Here is a 12500-nt window from a genome sequence, read left to right as displayed (position 1 = left end):
TCACAACCGCCCGGCTTCTCCGACATATGTTGGAAAGGAGTAGCGATCGAGCGAAGGGGGCTGTCGGTAGGCGGCCGCGGGTTGCATGTGTGCCCGGGACAGCACCCCCATCCAACTAAGGGGTGTCCCCCGGGGGCCAGGGGGACCTCGTCCAGGTCGGCCGGGCGCTTCCAGACGCCTACCGACACCGGTCAGGTCGGCGAGGCTCCCGGCGGCCCCGAGCGGGACCACAGGTTGCGGAAGGCGTCCAAGTGAGCGGCGGCGACGCCAGGAGGCCCCCGGGGTCGACTCCGCGGCCCCCGGGTCGGTGTGCGGGCCTCCAGAGCTCGATAAAGTAGTGGTGTCGCTAGCGGTCGAGAAGGCACTTTTCGACGCCTACTGCCACCCCCACATGGCGGTAGGCGCAAAACTGGAAAATCGCCGACCAGAAATGTCGCTTCGTATAATCGACGTTTTTTTTGACCACCATTTTCAGGTGTCGGAGGTGGGTCTGGACGAATACCAACACCATTTCTGGGGTTTCACAACCGCCCGGCTTCTCCGACATATGTTGGAAAGGAGTAGCGATCGAGCGAAGGGGGCTGTCGGTAGGCGGCCGCGGGTTGCATGTGTGCCCGGGACAGCACCCCCATCCAACTAAGGGGTGTCCCCCGGGGGCCAGGGGGACCTCGTCCAGGTCGGCCGGGCGCTTCCAGACGCCTACCGACACCGGTCAGGTCGGCGAGGCTCCCGGCGGCCCCGAGCGGGACCACAGGTTGCGGAAGGCGTCCAAGTGAGCGGCGGCGACGCCAGGAGGCCCCCGGGGTCGACTCCGCGGCCCCCGGGTCGGTGTGCGGGCCTCCAGAGCTCGATAAAGTAGTGGTGTCGCTAGCGGTCGAGAAGGCACTTTTCGACGCCTACTGCCACCCCCACATGGCGGTAGGCGCAAAACTGGAAAATCGCCGACCAGAAATGTCGCTTCGTATAATCGACGTTTTTTTTGACCACCATTTTCAGGTGTCGGAGGTGGGTCTGGACGAATACCAACACCATTTCTGGGGTTTCACAACCGCCCGGCTTCTCCGACATATGTTGGAAAGGAGTAGCGATCGAGCGAAGGGGGCTGTCGGTAGGCGGCCGCGGGTTGCATGTGTGCCCGGGACAGCACCCCCATCCAACTAAGGGGTGTCCCCCGGGGGCCAGGGGGACCTCGTCCAGGTCGGCCGGGCGCTTCCAGACGCCTACCGACACCGGTCAGGTCGGCGAGGCTCCCGGCGGCCCCGAGCGGGACCACAGGTTGCGGAAGGCGTCCAAGTGAGCGGCGGCGACGCCAGGAGGCCCCCGGGGTCGACTCCGCGGCCCCCGGGTCGGTGTGCGGGCCTCCAGAGCTCGATAAAGTAGTGGTGTCGCTAGCGGTCGAGAAGGCACTTTTCGACGCCTACTGCCACCCCCACATGGCGGTAGGCGCAAAACTGGAAAATCGCCGACCAGAAATGTCGCTTCGTATAATCGACGTTTTTTTTGACCACCATTTTCAGGTGTCGGAGGTGGGTCTGGACGAATACCAACACCATTTCTGGGGTTTCACAACCGCCCGGCTTCTCCGACATATGTTGGAAAGGAGTAGCGATCGAGCGAAGGGGGCTGTCGGTAGGCGGCCGCGGGTTGCATGTGTGCCCGGGACAGCACCCCCATCCAACTAAGGGGTGTCCCCCGGGGGCCAGGGGGACCTCGTCCAGGTCGGCCGGGCGCTTCCAGACGCCTACCGACACCGGTCAGGTCGGCGAGGCTCCCGGCGGCCCCGAGCGGGACCACAGGTTGCGGAAGGCGTCCAAGTGAGCGGCGGCGACGCCAGGAGGCCCCCGGGGTCGACTCCGCGGCCCCCGGGTCGGTGTGCGGGCCTCCAGAGCTCGATAAAGTAGTGGTGTCGCTAGCGGTCGAGAAGGCACTTTTCGACGCCTACTGCCACCCCCACATGGCGGTAGGCGCAAAACTGGAAAATCGCCGACCAGAAATGTCGCTTCGTATAATCGACGTTTTTTTGACCACCATTTTCAGGTGTCGGAGGTGGGTCTGGACGAATACCAACACCATTTCTGGGGTTTCACAACCGCCCGGCTTCTCCGACATATGTTGGAAAGGAGTAGCGATCGAGCGAAGGGGGCTGTCGGTAGGCGGCCGCGGGTTGCATGTGTGCCCGGGACAGCACCCCCATCCAACTAAGGGGTGTCCCCCCGGGGGCCAGGGGGACCTCGTCCAGGTCGGCCGGGCGCTTCCAGACGCCTACCGACACCGGTCAGGTCGGCGAGGCTCCCGGCGGCCCCGAGCGGGACCACAGGTTGCGGAAGGCGTCCAAGTGAGCGGCGGCGACGCCAGGAGGCCCCCGGGGTCGACTCCGCGGCCCCCGGGTCGGTGTGCGGGCCTCCAGAGCTCGATAAAGTAGTGGTGTCGCTAGCGGTCGAGAAGGCACTTTTCGACGCCTACTGCCACCCCCACATGGCGGTAGGCGCAAAACTGGAAAATCGCCGACCAGAAATGTCGCTTCGTATAATCGACGTTTTTTTTGACCACCATTTTCAGGTGTCGGAGGTGGGTCTGGACGAATACCAACACCATTTCTGGGGTTTCACAACCGCCCGGCTTCTCCGACATATGTTGGAAAGGAGTAGCGATCGAGCGAAGGGGGCTGTCGGTAGGCGGCCGCGGGTTGCATGTGTGCCCGGGACAGCACCCCCATCCAACTAAGGGGTGTCCCCCGGGGGCCAGGGGGACCTCGTCCAGGTCGGCCGGGCGCTTCCAGACGCCTACCGACACCGGTCAGGTCGGCGAGGCTCCCGGCGGCCCCGAGCGGGACCACAGGTTGCGGAAGGCGTCCAAGTGAGCGGCGGCGACGCCAGGAGGCCCCCGGGGTCGACTCCGCGGCCCCCGGGTCGGTGTGCGGGCCTCCAGAGCTCGATAAAGTAGTGGTGTCGCTAGCGGTCGAGAAGGCACTTTTCGACGCCTACTGCCACCCCCACATGGCGGTAGGTGTAAAATCGGAATAGACCGGACCAGGAATGTCGAGGGGGAAAAAAATGACAAAGTCCTGGTGTGCCTAGGCGTCGAGAAGGCACTTTGCGACGCCTACCGACATCCCATGTGGCAGTAGGCGTAAAACTGGAAAATCGCCGACCAGAAATGTCGCTTCGTATAATCGACGTTTTTTTTGACCACCATTTTCAGGTGTCGGAGGTGGGTCTGGACGAATACCAACACCATTTCTGGGGTTTTCCAGTTTGAAAGTTTTATAAAACATGTTCGGTAGGAAGCACACTTTGGTGTGTCGGTTCGTCGGAGCAGCGACTCTTTGCCTCGTGGTGGTCCGGAACGTCTCTACGGGCTTGTCGCAAAGGCGTCAGAAAGTGGCATCTCCGCCGCCTAGGGCTGTCACCGTTATCGCTGTCGCCGCGCTCCAACTTGTTTTGATCCGCCGCCTTCGTTCCTGCCAACCGTGCGCCCGCTCATCGTCGTTAGGTTATAATACGTGGTACGTGTGTGTGCTTCTCCGTGGACCTAGGGCTGCTCGACGTGTCGAACGATATGTTGGAACAACTAACGGCTCCTTTTCCTGGTTCCATAGTCGTCGTGGTACCCGCGTCGTCAGCCATATCTATGTCCACCATGTTTAGCCGATACGTTTGCTGCAGCTTCTGCTTCCGCCTCAGCGTTCGCCGCTCTCAGCCGCCGCTGGTTGTTGCTGCCGTTCTGCCATTCAACCACTACCTGCGAATCTTTCGATGATCGGCCGAACGACCCATCGCTGTGCGACCGATAAATCCTCCGGATTAGGGAGAAACGCCGCCGCTCTCTGCCGCCGTCGAACGGAAAAACGTACATTGTAACGAACGAACGAACGAACGAACGAATTAACGAACGAGCGAACAAACAAACAAAATAGCCGCGGGGGATGCACTATGTAGATCCTGATCCCCTTGTAACCATACGTACGTTGTTCGATGCTCTCCCGTCCTGGAAGTCGCCGCAGCAAACAGGAGGATGAGCAGCAGCAGGCGCCGCCGCCGTAACCGCCGCCTGCCTGCCGCCTCCTACTCCTGTCAGCGTCCGATCTCACAGCCGTGTGAACGTTCGCTGACACCCGATTTCTTTCCGTCTGGCAAAACCTTGGACGTCCCGCTCGCGGTACACGTGCTGCAGCGACTTCTCGTCCGACAACGCATAAGCGTCGACGTCTGCCGCCGCATCTTCTGATACGTGGACGGTGATAGCGCTAGTCCCTTCTTGCGCCACCTCCACCTTTGTTAGCGCCAAAGAAGATCGATCGAGCAGTCGTGGTCGCAGTCGATTAACCCGTTTTCACCGTCCGCAGTTCCCAAGCCGCCGATCAAGTCGTTGCTCTTCTTGTTCGTTCTTCCCATACCGTCGATTTGCACGGCTGCCGGATGAGCCATCCTCTGTCCGGCGAAGCGCTCACGTCAGTGATCGATACTTGCACCGACAGTCCTCCCGCTCGCGACTCGGTGCTCGAATCGGACTCGTTCGTTTTTATCTCGATGCGATTGTGAAAAGGGGGACCGGTCGTCAATGTCGTGTGTGTCGACGATGTTGTTCGCCCGGTCCGCCGCGTTGTTGTCGTTTTTTTTTTTTTTTTTTTTTTTTCCCCTAACGTTCGCCGTCGCACGGACGAAAGGGTGAGAAAAAAAAAAAAAAGCTCGAAAAAGCCGCCCAAAAAAATCGGACCGAGGAGCCGCTTGCGAGAACGCGCCATGTGCACGTTGTCTCTCCTCGGTTTTCCGAGCACGAACACGACGCCGGTCGGTCGGTCGGTCGACGAAGGCGACGACGAAGGTGACGGGAAAATTTACGCCGCCGCTGCCCTGGTCCAGCTCCTCCCCGATGACGGCTGTGATGTTGACGTTGACGTTGGCGACGACGACGACGACGACGGAGACGACGACGACGACGAGACGGCATCGATGGCGACCACGATGACGACGACCTCGACGAGTTCAGTCTGCACCTTGACCTCCGATGTCCGTGTGCACTGCCGTCGTGCTGTTTGTCGTTTGTCGTATGTATCGCTGTCAAGGGTGCCGTTGTCGTTGTTGTTGTCGACGTTGTTGCTTGCTCTCTCGTCTCGGTCGGTTGGTACGTTGATGACGACGACGACGACGAAGACGACGACGACGACGACGAGACGGCATCGATGGCGACCACGATGACGACGACCTCGACGATTCCAGTCTGCACCTTGACCTCCGATGTCCGTGTGCACTGCCGTCGTGCTGTTTGTCGTTTGTCGTATGTATCGCTGTCAAGGGTGCCGTTGTCGATGTTGTTGTTGTCGACGCTGTCGTCTGTTCTCTCTTCTCGGCCGGCTGTGACGTGGACGTTGACGACGACGACGACGAGACGGAATCGATGGCGACCACGATGACGACGACCTCGGCGAGTTCAGTCTGCACCTTGACCCTCGATGTCCGTGTGCACTGCCGTCGTGCTGCTTGTCGTTTGTCGTATGTATCGCTGTCAAGGGTGCCGTTGTCGTTGTTGTTGTCGACGTTGGTCGCTTTCGTTCTTTGAGTCTCGGTCTCGGTCCAAGTCAGGGGAGAAACAAAAAAGAGGCCATCAGCGCGGGCAGCGCGCTTCTTCTGACGGCGAACCCCCTCGAAAAATAAATAAACACGTGCCCGTCGTTGTAGTTGTCTGTCTTATGTCGGTCGGTCGGTCGGTCGGTCTGTCGTTCTGTCGAAACAAAGTCCCAAATTCCAACGATACCTGGTTGATCCTGCCAGTAGTCATATGCTTGTCTCAAAGCTTAAGCCATGCAAGTGTAAGTTCACGCCACGCATTAGAACGGGCGAAACCGCGAATGGCTCAGGAACCGGACCTAATCCTCGGGACCGTATTCCTCCTCGGAGGCGATGGATAACTGTGGCAATTCTAGAGCTAATACATGTGACACAGGCCGCGATCGGTCGGCGCGCCGTCGTCGCCACGCCTCGCGCGCTGGCACCCGCGTCGGCCGTTCCGGGTCGCGGCGCTACATAATAGACTGAGACCGATGCGCGTCATTCCGTCCTCCCGTCGTCGGCGTTCCCGCTCGCGGGTCCGTTCGGTGGCGGGGCTCATAGGGCGGCGCGCTCCGCTTTGGTGACTCTGGATAACTCACTGGTCGATCGCACGAGCTTTCAGCCCGGCGACGGGTCTCTCGAGGGTCCGCCCTATCAACTGTCGACGGTCGGTTAAGTGCCTACCGTGGTTACTACGGGTAACGGGGAATCGGGGTTCGATTCCGGAGAGGGAGCATGCGAAACGGCTACCACATCCAAGGAAGGCAGCAGGCGCGCAAATTACCCACTCCCGGCACGGGGAGGTAGTGACGAAAAATAACGACGCGGGACTCTGTCGAGGCCCCGCGATCGGAATGAGTACACTTCAAATCCGTTAACGAGGACCAACCGGAGGGCAAGTCTGGTGCCAGCAGCCGCGGTAATTCCAGCTCCGGTAGCGTATATTAAAGTTGTTGCGGTTAAAAAGCTCGTAGTCCGAACTCGGGTTCGTGGTCGCGCAAGCGGCCCCGGGGCGGCGGCGCCATCGTCCGTCGTTGACTTTGGTCGTCCGTTCGCATTCCCGGCCCTTTCCGCCGGTGTCAACCGCTAGCATACCCGCCACGCGGTCCTGCCGGCGAGGTGGACGAGGAGGTCGTGATCGGGATCCGGGAAAAAAAAAACAAGTGGTCGTCGGTTCGGTTCCGGGAGTAGTCTAACGGGGGGGTGCTACGTGTGTGTGTTTGGGTGCGTTCATTCGCATCCCCGCACTCTGACCCCCGCGCTTCTCTCCCTCTCCCTTTCCGCGCGTTCCTCTTATTTTTTTGAACCCCCCGGTCCGCTCCGAGTCCCTGCTTCGTGTCTTGTCTGCGCGCGTGTTGCGGTCGGCGGTTTCTCCTCCAAGGGTGCTCTTAACCGAGTGTCCGCGGCGGCCGGTACGTTCACTTTGAAAAAATTAGAGTGCTCAGAGCGGGCTGTTCAAGCTTGCATACGATAAGCATGGAATGATGGAAGAGGGCCTCGTCTACGTCTGTCGGTCTCCGTCTACGGCGAGGCAATGATCGAAGGAGCGGTCGGGGCCACTCGTATTGCGACGTTAGAGGTGAAATTCTTGGATCGTCGCAAGACGAACTGCAGCGATGGCGTGTGGCAAGCACGTTTTCCTCGATCAAGAGCGAAAGTCGGAGGTTCGAAGACGATCAGATACCGTCGTAGTTCCGACCGTAAACGATGCCGACCGGCGATCCGCCGGCGTTCGCTTCCATGACCCGGCGGGTAGCCTGCGGAAACCAGAGTTCGGTTCCGGGGGGAGTATGGTTGCAAAGCTGAAACTTAAAGGAATTGACGGAAGGGCACCACCAGGAGTGGAGCCTGCGGCTTAATTTGACTCAACACGGGAAAACTCACCCGGTCCGGACACCGGTAGGATTGACAGATCGATAGCTCTTTCTCGATTCGGTGGGTGGTGGTGCATGGCCGTTCTTAGTTGGTGGAGCGATCCGTCTTGGTTGATTCCGATAACGAACGAGACTCCGGCCTGCTAACTAGTGCGCCGATGTCAGTGATTTTTACGCGGGCTCGGCGTCCTCCGTGGCGCTCGGGTCCGGGTCGGTTTTCTCACGCACTTCTTAGAGGGACGGGTGGCAGAAAGCCACACGAGGCGGAGCGATAACAGGTCTGTGATGCCCTTAGGATGTCCGGGGCCGCACGCGCGCTACACTGGAGGTATCAGCGGGGACTTCGCCCCGGCCCGAGAGGGTTGGGAAACCTCTGAACCACCTCCCGTGATAGGGATCGGGGCCTGTAACCAACCCCGTGAACGAGGAATTCCCGGTAGGCGCGGGTCAACAGCCCGCGTCGATCACGTCCCTGCCCTTTGTACACACCGCCCGTCGCTACTACCGATCGAACGGTCCGGTGAGGTCCTCGGATCTGGCCGACGACGCCGCCGGGCAGTGCGCGACGTGTCCGTCACGACACTCGTGCATCTACGCCTCGGCGTTCGATGCCTGGAGAAGACGACCGAACCCGATCGTTTAGAGGAAGTAAAAGTCGTAAAAGGTTTTCCGTAGGTGAACTGCGGAAGGATCATTACCGTTTTCCCGTTCGAGACTGGTTGTTGTTTTCCGGCCTACCTCCTCTGTCTGTCGGCGTCAACGCCTCGAATGCGCGCAAACAAACCTATAAAAGGCGGAGCGAGAGATAGATTTGTGGTGACGCGGAGGTTTTTAAAGCCCCAGCTCTTCTTGCTTGCTTCCGCGTCTTACCACCTGTTTGTTTTTTCGCCCACCGCAATGATGGCCGCTTCTTCTTTGCCTTGTCGCCGCTTTATCGTTTTTTGTTTTTTTTGCAGCCGCTGTGCCACCGCCGCTAGCTAAAAACAAACTACTCGCGACATTGCAATGCCGTCACGCCTCCTCGCACAGACCTCCTCGCACACTACTAAATCTATATAAACAAAAACTAATATAAAAAAAACCCAAGTGCTGAACCCTGGACGGGGGATCACTCGGCTCGTCCGTCGATGAAGAGCGCGGCCAGCCGCGAGAACTGATGCGAATTGCAGGACTCAGTGAACATCGACACCTCGAACGCACATTGCGGCCCCGAGATCCCTTGTCTCGGGGCCACGTCCGGTCGAGAGGCGGAACGTTACATGTCTTTCTCCGTTAACGAAACGACATCTTGCCGTCCCCGTGCCCGCCCGGTCCTCGGCACGGTGGTAACCGGGACGTCGCAGGAGCGAGTGACGAGGGGGAAGAAAAATAAAAAAAGAATTGACTCCTTTCAATGTCTTTTTTTTTTTTAAAACCCTCTCCGGCCTCCTCCTTCGTCTCCCGCTGGCAGACCGCGGAGTCTTTTCCCTTTTCGACCGCGTGAAGAAACACTGTGGAGGAGGAGCAGGAGGAGTCTGTCCGAAAGCAGCCGAAGGAGAACAAAAAAAAAAAAAGCACCGACCTAACCGACTGCCGACGTAAGCGCCGCCTGCTCGTCTCGCTCTCTGCCTCATGAAGGTGTCTCTCAGCGACGCCTCGAGCAGCGCGACGAGCACGGCCGTCGCACCGTAAAAAGGTGGCCGCGTCGTAGGCAACGTCGGATGGGGAGGACCCAGGCTTTTTTTTAATTGTTGGCTTCTTCATTTTCGGTCGGACGGGCGCTATATCGGCCAGCCGTCGTCACACGGAGGGTACCGATCGAGATTCCTCTCCTCCAAACACCACACTCTACTAAAAACCGCCGCCCTCGGCTCGGACGAGACGACCCGCTGAACTTAAGCATATCGCTAAGCGGAGGAAAAGAAACCAACCGGGATTCCTTAGTAACGGCGAGTGAACCGGGAGAAGCCCAACGCCGAATCCCGTCGCAAGTAAAAGGCTTCGGGACGTGTGGCGCATGGGTCGAAGGCAGCCGTTCGTTTTCGTCTCGCATAGTTCGGAGTTCCCTCGATCGGGGCCGCCCGCGGCGGGTGCCAGGCCCATTCGGTGCGGACGGCGAGCGACGGCCTTCGATCCGAGAGTCGGGTTGCTTGGGAACGCAGCCCAAATCGGGTGGTAAGCTCCATCAAGGCTAAATACCGGGACGAGTCCGATAGTCGACAAGTACCGTGAGGGAAAGTTGAAAAGAACTTTGGAGAGAGAGTTCAAGAGAACGTGAAACCGCCCAGGGGTAAACGGGTGGGACCGCTCACCGCGATCGCGGGGGACTCAGTCCGGTGCTGCCTAGGCTTCGAGCCCAAACTCGATGTGTGTTCTTGAAAGAGAGGCCGTCGCGGCACAGGTCGTCGTTCGTCGTGTCCGCGGGGGACTCGTTCCCCGCGGTTCCAGCTTTTGTGCCCGCGTCGCCGACGAAGGAGACGGGCCGCGTTGATAGCGGGAAGGGAAACGTGGTGACGACCGCGGCGTCGGTAGGTGGCTGCGTCGGTTGGCTGCGACGGAGGGGACTCGTCCTCTCGATCGCTGCTGCCGCCGGGCCCTAACCCGCCGCATCCGTCGCCGCCGCTTCTTCTTTCCTCCTGCTCCCTCCGCGCGCGACTCCGCTGCACCCGTCCCCTTCATCATCGCTCGGCGTAATCATGGCGCGGGCGCTTCGGCGCGACCTCCGCGCGGCCGGCACCGGACGCACTTCCCCTCCGGTCCGTCGTCGCGACCCGTTCCCGGCGTGCAGGTCGAACACGCGGGTTTTTTTCCGTAGGCGGCAGGCGTTTCATCACCCTGAAAACCCCACGTCTTCCCACCTTGTGAAGTCGGGGCCACCGGCCGTCGGGCCCGCGAACGTAACTGCCCCTTTCTGCCGGGAACGGAGGAAATCTGACACGATCCGTTACAACGTGGCGAGCCGGTCCGTTTTGATCCCGCCGGAAGTCGTGCGTGCGGGCGACGCACTCTGTGTGTCGCTCCTTAGGCGCCCCACCGTCTCGGGGCGCGTGCGCGATGAGAGGCGGGATAGGACTGGCGCGGCCTCGCCGTCACGCACCTCGCCGACGTTTCGGGTTCTTGTCGGGGGCAACCCCGCCCGCGCCCGTTTCCGTTTCCGGAGAGGTCGCTCGGCGACGCTTTTTTACTCGAGCCGCCCGCCACCCCGGGTCAGCGACGTGCATCGGCAACCCACCCGACCCGTCTTGAAACACGGACCGAGGAGTCCTGGCCGTTCGCGAGTCGTAGGGGCCACCTCTGACTAACCCCGAAGGCGAAGCGAAAGCGATGAGAGCGTGTAGGAGGGCGTCGATCGGGAGAGGTGTCGTGGCAAAGTCGTCCGGGGGTCGTCGGGGGGTGTCGTCGGTCTCGTGCCGTCGTCTTCTCCTCGCCTCACCCGCCTCCGAGCCGTGCCCGATCCCGCCGGCGCGGCGTTTTTCGCCTTCCGCCGTCGCTGCTGCGGTGCCCGCAACTTTTCCTTTTTTCTCTCTTCCCGAGAGAGATAGGAGAGGGAAGGCTCGTGGCTGACGTGCGGTTTGTTTTCCTCCTCCCGAGAGGGGACCGGCGCATCTTCCAAAAAGGGGAATTGCCGGGCGCCAGCTTCCATATCCTCCTTCCGCCCATCGGTGAGATCCCGCGGCTTGAACTAGTCCTATTTTGTCGTCGAGTTAGGCGCTGCGCGCGGGCGCATAACCCCGGGTCGGTTTCCCCTTTTTCCGAGTACGACTCGGCCGACTCTGGCGTAGCGAGCGACCAGGGACCCGAAAGATGGCGATCCACGCCCGGTCGGGATGAAGCCAGAGGAAACTCTGGTGGAAGTCCGAAGCGCCTCTGACGTGCAAATCGATCGTCGGAACCGGGTGTAGGGGCGAAAGACCAATCGAGCCGTCTAGTAGCTGGTTCCCTCCGAAGTTTCCCTCAGGATAGCTGGCGCTCGATCGTCGCAATTCCATCCGGTAAAGCGAACGATTGGAGGCCCCGGGGCCGTTCACGGCCTCGACCTACTCTCGAACTCGGAACGGGTGGAACGGGCCGACTCTCCCGAACGACGGAGCCGACCCATCCGGCCGCCGCCGCCAGCACGCTTCGCTGGGCGGTTGGTCACCTCGAATGCGAGTGCCAAGTGGGCCACTTTTGGTAAGCAGAACTGGCGCTGTGGGATGAACCAAACGTCCGGCTAAGGTGCCTAACGCGACGCCCATGAGATCCCCGAAAGGGTGTCGGTCGATATAGACAGCAGGACGGTGGCCACGGAAGTCGGAATCCGCTAAGGAGTGTGTAACAACTCACCTGCCGAATCGACCGGCCCCGAAAATGGATGGCGCTGGAGCGACGGACCGATGCCGGACCGTCGCGGCGAGGAGCGATGAACTTTCGCGCCGAAACGATGCCGCGACGAGTAGGAGGGCGCCGCGGCGAGCACGGAAGCCTAGGGCGCGAGCCCGGGTGGAGCCGACCGCGGGTGCAGATCTCGGTGGTAGTAGCAAATATTCGAACGAGACCTTCGAAGACCGAAGTGGAGAAGGGTTCCGTGCCAACGGCGGTCGAGCACGGGTCAGTCGGTCCTAAGACGCGGGCGGAAAGTCTTCCCGAAAGGCGCCGGATCCGTTATGAAAGTGAAAGCGATCGAATCGAATCGAATCAAAAGCCCAAACAAAAACAAAGCGGCCGGCCTCCCGTCGAAAGGGAATCGGGTTAATATTCCCGAACCCGACTCGGAGAGGGCCCGGGGTGGCGACGCTGTCGGCAGCGATGTCGGCGGCGCCCGTCGCTTCCCGGGCGAAACCGCGGTGACGCAAGCGAGCCCGGAGACGTCGCCGGGAGCCCCGGGAAGAGTTCTCTCTTCTTCGTAAAGGACCATGTCCGTGGAATCGGCTCGTCCGGAGATACGGAAAAGGTACCTGTAGAGCGCCGCGGCTCGGGCGGCGTCCGGTGCGCTTTCGGCGGCCCTGGAAAATCCGGGTCCGGTTTTCGCAGCTCTCGAGTCGGTCCGTACCCACCATCCGCAGCAGGTCTCCAAGGTGTACAGCCTCTCGTCGATGGCATCAATGTAGGTAAGGGA

The 12500-nt window shown here is 60.6% G+C and overlaps 2 non-coding genes and 1 pseudogene across 2 annotated transcripts in view; all 3 read left to right on the top strand.

The window, feature by feature from the left end:
* Positions 1-5751: 5751 nt before the first annotated feature.
* Positions 5752-8120, top strand: LOC145273555 (small subunit ribosomal RNA; annotated as a pseudogene).
* A 395-nt stretch (positions 8121-8515) lies between these two features.
* On the top strand, positions 8516-8673 carry LOC145273355 (5.8S ribosomal RNA). The gene has a single exon (XR_013866348.1). It is a non-coding gene; the product is annotated as a 5.8S ribosomal RNA (ribosomal RNA).
* A 591-nt stretch (positions 8674-9264) lies between these two features.
* LOC145273240 (large subunit ribosomal RNA) overlaps positions 9265-12500 on the top strand; it is a 5719-nt gene continuing 2483 nt past the window's right edge. Inside the window, exon 1 of the ribosomal RNA XR_013866266.1 lies at positions 9265-12500. This exon is cut by the window's right edge and continues 2483 nt beyond it. This is a non-coding gene — a ribosomal RNA (large subunit ribosomal RNA).

Source organism: Euprymna scolopes, unplaced genomic scaffold (genome assembly GCF_053919585.1).
Source record: "Euprymna scolopes isolate OS-2025 unplaced genomic scaffold, ASM5391958v1 sca1, whole genome shotgun sequence".
Taxonomy (NCBI): domain Eukaryota; kingdom Metazoa; phylum Mollusca; class Cephalopoda; order Sepiida; family Sepiolidae; genus Euprymna; species Euprymna scolopes.
This window is presented reverse-complemented; position numbering and strand designations above follow the sequence as displayed.